Consider the following 10,314-nt stretch of genomic DNA (forward strand, 5'->3'; position numbering starts at 1 on the left):
TCTCTCTCTCTCTCCTTCAACTTCTGAAGGCCAGAGACCTTATCCAGAAAGACAAATGATAAAAGACACAGCACATACCTGGGCATCACAGACTAAAGCTTTCTTACCTTATCTCCCATCTGAGTACCAAGACCCGCCTTGCTGAGCTTCCAAGAGCGGGTGTGTTCAGGGTGGATTGACAGCTTTTGCTCTCTTTCTCCTTGTTCGAAGGAATTCTGAGTGACTTCAACACACACAAAGACCTATCCCTATCTATAGCCATGTGGACTTTGCACCACCTTATCTTTGAATAGCCAAGCTCCTGAATGGCATTCCTCCTAGGCAGAATAAGCAGGGATAATGAACTGAGAGACCGCAGCTATACCAAGGCCTTGGAAAAAAGACTCAGTGGAGTGGGATGGCCTCTCCTAACTCCAAAAGTGAAGGCTGGTAAGACATTTATTTATGATCCAAAAACATTCTACAAAGCAGTCACTGAGATCCCATGCAGAACACAAGGGGATTTCCGTTATGTGTCCAGGCCTAAATTCAGATGATTTTGTTTACTTTTTACAACAAATTTGGGGGAAATGTATCATTAGCCTCACCTCACTAGTGGGGAGTCTTATAACCAGAAACGGTAGATAACATGTCTCTCATCACAGAGTGTGTGTCAGGTTTCCCTACTTAGGGTTCTAGATAGATATACAAATGAAGTATCCAGGCCCTGAGCATGGTTTGTGGAGAATCCTCTTAAAAACTAAACCGGGGATGACAGCATGGGATACCTGCTGTCTTTGACCTTGCACGTAAGAGCAACGAGAAAAAGAGGCTCCAGTCTTTAGCCTCAGAGTTGGTAATATACTTGCTCAGAGTTAAACAGTAGGTCCTCACCATGAAACAGGTAGAGATGTGATCTCTCTTTGACAGACAGGGAAACAAGCTCAGAGAAGCTGAATGACTATTGGCAGGCTTCCTAGGTAGCTAGGGTAGACTTGAGCCTACCCCACCTGATACCCAAGAGCGTGACTTCTATATATGCTCAAAGAAAAGGACAAATGCACCGTTCACTGCTAGAACTCCACGGCCCACCATCCAGCAAGCATCCTAGTAGGATCAGGCAGCGTTAGTGCCTGTCTTGCATCTGTTCCCAGAACTCCCTGTGAACATGTTTATCAGAGCACACAGGACCTGTTTCTAATGGGCTGGTTTGCATGTTAATGTGGAAGACTGAAAACCTTGTTGTCTTGTCTCCACTTGGCCATGCAATGGATGAACAAGAGCAAGAATGGACAGAAGCTGAATTCTGGGTCCCCCTCTGTGCTTCTCTTCTTTGACACAGAGCACAGTGTGTGTAACTCCCACTCACCTAAGACACGGCAGGCTAATCTCAGGGCTCCTCCCATTGGCCTTCTCCTTTCCTCTCAGATTAGAGAGAAGAGGCGTTCCTTTAATGTCAATGGCCCGTTTAAAGCACAGCGCATGCTCTCACCTTCCCACTCTGGCTGTGTGGTGCTGAGTAGGTGGCCTAAGCTCTCCATGTCAGGGTAGCTGCCTAAGCTATGACAGCAGGTGTGAGTGAGGAGAGAGCCTGTCGATGCCAAGCAGTGCCTGTCCTTCTGAATTCTCCAGTCACCATCCCATAATGACTTCCTCCCTGGAGCTGAGCAAAGGCGTCTGGGAATGCAGCAGCTTTGGGACTCACTGGCAGAAGAAGAGAAATAGGCTCAGTTCTCATGTCATGTTTTCTTCCTCAGATTCAAATCAGCATTGGTCCCCACCCCCACCCCTTGTCCTCCCAGGTGACTGTCTGACCACACTGTGTAGGGATCTCTTAACAATCTTCAAGGTTTCCCGTAAAAGCCTAGATGAAATGAAGGCACTGCTAGGGGAGTAAGAGCAAGTAAGCCCCTCCTGTCTGGAGATTGAATGACATCAGAGGCTTAGTTGCCCTCCAGGTTCCAAGGTACATTTTCCTTGAGAGATGACAGCAAGAGACAGTGAAAGGAAACGTCCCCTGAGAGTTTACTAGAAAGCCAATTCTCTGTCTCAGAAAGAAGGGATCATTGAACACACCCTGCTCTTGGGCCCCTGCGATTTTTTCCTGCCTCGTGTCTGTGCTCAGCCCTCTGTAAGCCAACAGCTCCGCCTGTGAGATCAGCATTAATTAAACTGGGCTCAGTTCAAGCTTTTCCTGCCATTACAGTCGGAGAGCTGAGCAACTTGGAGCAAGACTCCTTCTGACGAATGAAGCATATAGTTATTGTTTTCAATCCCTCATAGCCCCTGGGGATGCCGCCTGGCAGGGAGGTAAATGAAACTTGGTACAGAATCCTCTATACGCCCCAATAGGACACAGAATTTCCCATAGCTCAGGTTTTCTTTTGGTAAGAAAGGAAAGGTGGTTACAGAGCCTGTCAGTGCCCACAGTCATGGGATTAGTGACTTTGCCCCCCACTTGGGCTCTGAGCCTCAGTTTCCTTTTCTCTTGACTGAGGATCATGTCTCTGCCACACAGGTTGAGATAAAGTGTAAGGATTACATCAGAAGGGAAACACCAGCTCCAAGGGTGCTTTGCACAGTCCCCAGGACTAATTTGAGTGGCTGCCCCATGATGTCAGACTACAGCAGCAGCTCGGAGAGCCCCCTTCCTGTCTCATGAATGAAGACAGATTCCAACAGCTGGGGCTAGACAAAGAAACATGTGTCAAGCTCCGGAAACCCATTTCCAAAAGAGCCCAGGCAAAGGGAAGAACATGGATGAAAGGCTGGGCAGAGCAGCCAATACATGGGCCATCAGCCTGCTGCCGGTCCAAGGATGCCTGAACTTCCCCACTGGTGCTGAGGGAGTCTGCCCTCAACCAGACCTGTGAAAAGTCAGAACCAAAGACTGCACGAAGCTTCCTCCTCCAGGCAGAAAGAGACTTCCGGTCTATGAATAGCATGTTTCATGTGACCACCCATCTGTGGAAGGGACTGGGATGGTGCTTCTGGTATTGTAGTTGGGAGTCTGGGGCAGCAGTTCATTAGAGAGGATTTTAGAAATCACTGTATAAAAGGATAGTGGCTTTTGCAGGAACTGCATGTTTGTGACATCAAAAAGGTAACTGGAGATATACTCACCTGTTTAACAGAAAGAATCAGGTCCAGATGATGACATCACTCCATCCTGCCCACCTCATCAGGGCTGTCAGGGATCTTTCTCAGTGCTGTATCATGATACAGTATTTGCCATCTTGGAGATACACTTCCTCCATCTCAAATGAGCTGCGCGCTGAGATCAAAGTACAGACGAGTACCTAAAATGAACATGTTGCCTGATTTAGCATTCTTCTAATGTTCACCTGCTGCCGAATTTAACCTCACCATCAAGAGGCATTTATGTTTGTGAACTAGAGGGTTACAGTTTTCTTAGATATGATCTGGCCGAAAAGGAGGGAACTGTAGCCATAGAGAGAGATGCTAAAGAGTTCTGGACGCTCAGCAGCTCTCAGGGGAGGCTTGGTCTAGCATACTTTGGAAGCAGAGATGTATCGTAATGATCTGTGTTGGTGGAGTCAGGATAAGAGACCCGGTGTGTCTCCCAGGATGACCAGTGGTGTGAAGTGTGGTATATCCTGTGTAGGTGGCTGCTTACTTCACTCTCTAGGCACAGTATAGGTAAGACTGGCTACCCACAATGCCATGTAGGTAAGACTGGCTACCCACAATGCCAGACCCACGCAAAATGAAAACGGAGCTCTTGTTCAAATAGAAAGAATGTTGCCAGGTGATGGTGGCACAGGCCTTTAATCCCAGAGCTCTGGAAACAGAGGCAGGCAGGTTTCTGTGAGTTTGAGTCCAGCCTGGTCTACAGAGCAAGTTCCAGGACAGCCAAGGCTACACAAAGAAACCCTGTCTTGCGGGTGGAGGTTGGGGGAGAATATCAAGACATCAATAAAAAGAAATGAAAAAAAAAAATAGGAACTCTTCTCCAGAAAAAATCAACTCTGGTATAAGTCTTGGTGTAGTGACTGTGCTACAAAAGGAAAAGGTATTAACCCCCAAGACCAAAGGCTCAAGGTCCTATCTGCCAATGCTATTATTAGAACTCACTTTCGGTCATTGGGCATGCTTATTTATCCATGGGTTTACTGTCGTGCTGGTTACTCCAGAGCATGACTTTCTCACAGTCTTGTCTTATGCACAAAGGACAAGTCAGCTCCTGATAAGTGCTTCATAAACAATCTCAAAAGGCTTCTGTGGAAACTGTGACCATGACTGGCACGCTGCTCCTAGTGCATAATGGCTCTTAAGGCTCTGATGCTTGTATCTGCCAACCAGGCAATAAACTGTGGCTGATTAATACACTGGTGTGAAGATGAGAAAGCCTTGACAATGCCTATCTTTGTAAGGTTGATCTACCTCTTCAAGGCCATCTCACACCAACACATGTCTTTGAATACTGTCTAGAGAAGTGACTCTCAACTTCCCTGATGCTGTGACCCTTTAATACAGTTCCTCATTGTATGGTGACCCTCAACATTAAAATTATTTTCATTGCTACTTCATAACTGCAATTTTGCTACTGTTATGAATCGTAGTGTAAATATATGATATGCAAGATATCTGATATGTGACCCCTGTGACAGTCATTTGACCCTCAAGGGGTTGTAACCCACAGGTTGAGAACCACTGTTGTAGCACCTTTAAGGGCATGCGTCTCAGCAGCGGAACTGAGTCCCTAAGAGCAGGACTTGAATTTTGGTAGGTCACCCTTACTTCCTATCTGCTTTCTGTTTCTTGTTCTACCAAGAGGTGAACCCAATAAGAGTCTCAGCTACAATTCCTGCCACCATACAGTGTCTGCCTCTGAGCTTTTCCATCTAGGATACAGTATTCAGGCTCAAATTGTGAGCCATATATGACAGATAAGCACATGAAAAGACAAGCCATTTGCCCTTAGCTACTGGCAATGTGTTAAAACACCAATGAGGAAATGCACATAGCCAGTAAATGGCTAAAATGCAAAGTCCTGACCATACTAAGAGCTGACAAGGACACAAAGCAAACAGCTATCTCATACACTTCGAGGAGGGGCACAAAATGACACCGACACTCCAGAAATCAGTTTATAGGTTTTTTATTTTTAATCACAAAATTTAATACATGCCTGCTATATAAGTCAACAATCCAATGCTTAGATATTCATCCTTCAGAAATGGAATTATTTACCCTGGGAAATTAAAAACTGGCATTCAGGCATCTTTCTATGAAAGCTTTAATAAGGCTGTTGATAAGACACTAGAAACAATTCAACTGCCTTTAGCATTTCAGCATGGACTATTACTCAGCTACGATGAGAAATGCGTCATTAGTTCACAGAGCTACTGGAACTGAGACTGCATAGCACACATTGTGTCAAAAGAAAGAAATCAGCCTCAAAGAGTTTGCTAAATGACTCCATCTGTATAACATTCTCCAAAAGACAAAAATCATAGTGGTTGGCAAATGGTAGCCAGATAGTTCAGGAAGTCGGGGAAGATTGTGTGTGCTGTGGTTAGGGTATTGCACGGGAAGTTATTTGGAGTAGAAGATCCGCCCTGAGTCTGGTGTTGTACAAATTTACATGTGTTCAATTTCTCAGAGCTATGCATCCTTGAAAAGATTAATATCACCCTATGCTCATTTGGGAGGTAAACACTCATACATATAAAAAAAACTTTAAAATATATATTTATTTGTAGGTATTATCTAGAGTAGAAAAAAGATAAAAATGTATTCTTGTCCTATAGATAAAAAGTAGACAGTCATTGGGGCTAAGTATGGAGACAACATCATAATAAGCAAAAAATGTTTGGCTCCAATCTTCACCATCTCTATGATATGTCCATCATCTTCCTGGTCCAAGATGACTCTAGCACCAGCTCTCACAGCCAGCATCACAGCAAAGGGAAAAGATGTGAGTCCTTAGAACATTTCCTGTGATACTGTGTTAGCTAATACATGACCGCAGAGCTACACAGAAGGCTAACCGTTGTAATCTATAATCTAAATGTAGTTCTTGTTATAAACAAAATGTGATCATGGTTATTTAAAAGCAATTTGCCCTCTCTATCATAGCTCTGATGTCTTTCTCCAAGTTAAGTCAGTCTTCATGTATCAACAGGCTATGTCAACATCTCCTTTGGCAGAGCTAATAGCCATCTCAAGTCAAACATGTCCCTAAGCCATAAGACCTCCTCCACCACCACCATTCCTCCAGATTCTCCCACTGATTACACAGCATCCTTGTCCTCCCAACTATTCACGCCAAAGGGCTTTTCAAGGAACTCAGGGACGGGGCAGGTACAATCTGAAGCTCTTCTAATAGCTAGTTAATGGCCCATTGTGATTTGGCATGGACCCAAATACTCCTGCTTTCAACAACCCCATGCATCTTCCAGGTGCTCTTCCTGGATAAGATGCTATGAGGAGTCCAGGGTTGCAGGAGAGAGAGTTGACAAAAATGACAAGAATCAGCAAGGTGACAGCCACACAGACAGCACCAAAGGCCTCTACAGACCATGTCAAGGGTAGCCTTCTACAGAAGTAAGATTACTCATACCCTAAGTCCGAAAGAAAAAATACTTAGCAGACTAGAAGAATGGGTCAGCGACTAAAAACATTCATTACTCTAGCAGAGGAATGAGATTCTATTCCCAGCACCCATGTGATAATCACGACAATCTGTAACTTCAGTTCCAGGAGACCTGACACCTTCCCAAGCTCTGTAGGCTCAGACACACATAAAGGAAATAGTACTTTTGTAAAGCAACAATTTCGACCAAATTCATTCCCTATATAATATTCAAAATGGCTAAATGAATTTTAAAAAATTTATTTTTATTTTTCGAGACAGGGTTTCTCTGTGCATCCCTGGCTGTCCAGAAATGCACTCTGTAGACCAGGTGGGTCTTGAACTCAGAAAACTGCCTACCTCTTCCTCCTGAGTGCTGGGATTAAAGGCATGTGCTACCAATATCCTACTAAAAGGGAAATGTATCAGGTATTCAAGCAAGCAAAGTCAGCTCCGTACGTGGGGGATGGTGTACCTAATTGAGCAGATGTACCCAGCCTCGCAGGTCCTCAGAAAGTGGGGACGGAGACTCAGCAAAGCCAGGTCCCACTCACTATGAATGTGAAGAGAGGCAGAGAACCAGCTCATCCGTCCTCAAAAGAGATACTCCAGAGGCTCTGTGGTGGCTTCATTGTGTAGGATAATAACCCCCTTGGCCATGTAACTGAGAGAAGCTTCTAGAAGGTGATGAAATCCAACCGGGCTATGACAGCCAGCTGGTTTTCTATCACCTGGAGGAAGGTATGGAGCAAACACAAAGCAAATCTGTGATCAAGGAAGAAAGGAGCAAAAACTCCTCTCTGGTGAATTAGAACAAAAGCTAATGAACACAGCAGACATAGGCAAGGGGAGCCAAAGCCGACTGTGGGTGGAGACTGCTGGATTGGAAGATGAGCTGTTAGATTTTCTCTAAGTTGCAACTCTCTGCCCCTTATAGGATGCACTGAGTCCAGTGCAGAATAGGGATGGATGTCCTGAGGATATAAATTAAGTCATTAAAAAACAAAAACAATAGAGCGCTTGCCTAGCAAGTGCAAGGCCCTGGGTTCGGTCCCCAGCTCTGAAAAAAAAAAAAACAAAAACAAAAACAAAAACCCCTCTGCCTACTCCTGAGTCCTACTGAAAGCCATTTCCCACTGGTGGACCATTTAGCCTAAAGGCATTTGAGCCTTTGGCATTTCAAACAATATGATTGAATTTTCTGAGCCACATCCAGCATCCTGTGCATGAGAGATGACAAAGAAAATGGCACTTTCAGTGGGATTGGTGTTCATACTGCAAAGATAGTTTGTACGTAAACACCACTGAGGCCCCAGGCATTCAGATTCCCTCATATGGATGTGACCATGACCATGCTGAGCCCTGATGAGAGATAAGGTATCCCAAAGAGGCACCTGTGCCCCTCCCTTCACTTGTTAGATCTTTTGAACTGGCAGAATTGGTGTAGATGAGAGCAGAGACGAGTTGTAATGAAGTGGGTCTCCAAAGAAACGATTCGAAAAACTGCGGTCAGAAAAGGGTGAGTATCTTACAACTTCTGACCCCAGAGATTCTTCTCTGAAAACTATGGCATCTTTACAGTATTTTATTACAGTAATCTATCGCAGTATCTTATTTTCACAAATAATGTAACCTGAGGCAAAGGTTCTTTTTTCCACACAGAAGAAGCCTGGCTGGCTGACATCTATATTCATAAGGCTACTAGTGTAGAAAGATGTTTGGCCAAAGTGTAAATAAAGTCATTTTCCTTTACCGATTTTATTTCGTAATGTCCTGGAAATACAAAGAAACTGAGGCAACACGCTTATGGTTCAAGTGTCTAGTAACATCAGGATGACTCATCCTCTGATTGTCACTATAAAGAACAGAGTACTCACTACACTTTATGAATGCCATGGTATGCCCGGAGAAATTACAGGGCCTCAGCTGTTTTGGTTCCATGTATTTGAGTCTATCTGCTTCACTCACAATGCAAATGAGTGAAAGACCTCTACCACTATGATATTATCAAGTGGTTCTACTTTTCCCTTCTGTTGGGCACAAGCACTTGGATGTGACTTTCTCTGTAAGGTCAAAGGAAATGGCTTGACATTGCATGTACTAGAGCATTTGAGCAATATCTAGTCTGGAGCAGAAATTTAGATGTTCTTTGAGTGAATGATTGGTTGAGTGGTGGGCATTTGGATTGGATGGATGGATGCATGGATGGATGGATGGATGGATGGATGGATGGATGGATGGATGGATGGATGTGAGCTACTCAAAAGCAAAAGAAATGACTTCATGTAGCATTCCCTACAGGACTGAGTGTCAGACTTACTTTTGGGTGGATGACAAAGTGAGTTGCAGGTGGATAGGAGTAGGCAAGTGGTAGATGACTGATACTGGCCCCCACAGTCCTCCTTCTCTTCATGGCTATCTTCTGACATCCAAGGCTATGAGAGAGCTCAGTGAGATGAACTCACCGGTTTATTCGGTTCCAGTAAAGTGGAACTTCTGGGTTTATCCCTTCAGCATTCTCATAATTTGAATGGTCCTACAAAGATCCCAGGAAGAAGAAACTTCACTATGGAATACAATTTCCTGAGACTAAAAGAGATTTCTGCAGTATTAGAAATGACCCCCAATAGGCAAAGCCGCCTCGCTTTTTGCTGGGTATTTTATGAAGAAGGTAAACAAAGAGTTCTGAGGTCTACTATTTTGTTTTCTCTTCAAAATTTGTTTTTCATTGTACTTGTCCACACCACTGTGCTGGAATCCTGCATGTCTATGACTTGTTTTCCCGTGTAGATCTTGGAGAACAGGGCAGCTTCAGCTCTTCTATTACCCCAAGGCTTTGCAGTGGAGACCACTGACTTAATGAAAAAGAGATAAGGAAGGGGTCAAATCTGAACTCTTTAATGCAGCACCCAGACCCTCCCACCCTGTCCCTGTCTGCCCCCATGTGTCCCCTTCCCACTCCCCCATGGCTCTGCTCATTCCTGTCGGAAATCACCTACAGGACTGAAGTGTTCAAGTTCTTTCATTTCTTTCTGATCCTATCACCCCATCCTCTGTGGTAGTCAATATTCAGTGTTTCATGATCACCCTGACACAGCTCCCCATCTGTGACTCTCACAATACAGCCTTTCAGTGCAATATATTGCTGTAAACACATTCTGTGCACTGTTGTGGATTAAAACAAACTTGATGGCTTAAAACAAAATAAATTTATCCCCTTACAGTTACAGAAAGCCCAAAGTCCAAAAAAAAAAAAAAAAGTGTAACGATTGTCACTCTCTGGAGATGCTAAGGGAGAACACACTCCATGTGGTTCTCTTGGTTTTCGGTGGTGGGCTGAGATCCTTGGTTTGTACCAACTGCATCCAGACTCTGACTCTGCCTTTCCATGACTTTTGTATAGACATTCCAAAATAGCTTCATTAGAACTAATTACATCTGCAACAATGTTATATCTAGATAAGGCCATATTCTGGTTCTGTGTGGACACGAACTGGGATAGCAGCATCCAGGTTAGGATACGACTATCGATTTGATCCTGTGATCTGGAAGTAAATTCAGTTATAATCCTCCCTTCAAGATTCTGAGTGTCTATAGGACACTCTTTCATAGCACTCAGCATACATGTTCGCATGCATCTATATATTAGCCTGACACAATCATGGGAAGAACCCAAGTCCTATTTTACACATTGGTTTCTTTCTTCTATTCCTTTGCAGGACCTGGCACTCAACAGG

Source organism: Rattus norvegicus, chromosome 6, assembly GCF_036323735.1.
Source record: "Rattus norvegicus strain BN/NHsdMcwi chromosome 6, GRCr8, whole genome shotgun sequence".
Lineage (NCBI taxonomy): Eukaryota > Metazoa > Chordata > Mammalia > Rodentia > Muridae > Rattus > Rattus norvegicus.